Source organism: Musa acuminata, unplaced genomic scaffold, assembly GCF_036884655.1.
Source record: "Musa acuminata AAA Group cultivar baxijiao unplaced genomic scaffold, Cavendish_Baxijiao_AAA HiC_scaffold_521, whole genome shotgun sequence".
In the NCBI taxonomy this organism is placed as follows: Eukaryota; Viridiplantae; Streptophyta; class Magnoliopsida; order Zingiberales; family Musaceae; genus Musa; species Musa acuminata.
In genome coordinates this window covers 22,501-22,819 of record NW_027020766.1, presented here as the reverse complement: position 1 = coordinate 22,819, position 319 = coordinate 22,501, and positions in this window count along the sequence as shown.

Genomic DNA, 319 nt, shown 5'->3' with positions numbered 1-319 from the left:
AGCGGAGCAAAACGTCAGCCATCTCAGCACCCTGGAACCCCCCGGGTGGCACAGGGCTGGATGGGGCTTTCGTATAGCAGGGACGGTGCTGCCTCTCGCTTCGCTCGCTGTTCGCCGCTCGCCGCTCGCTCGCGCAGCCAAAAATGGCCAGTTTTGGCCCGTTTTTGGGCTGTTTTGGCCAGTTTTTGGCCTGTTCTTGCGTGGTGCGGTGACCGTCGTGAGCGGAGCAAAACGTCAGCCATCTCAGCACCCTGGAACCCCCCGGGTGGCACAGGGCTGGATGGGGCTTTCGTATAGCAGGGACGGTGCTGCCTCTCGC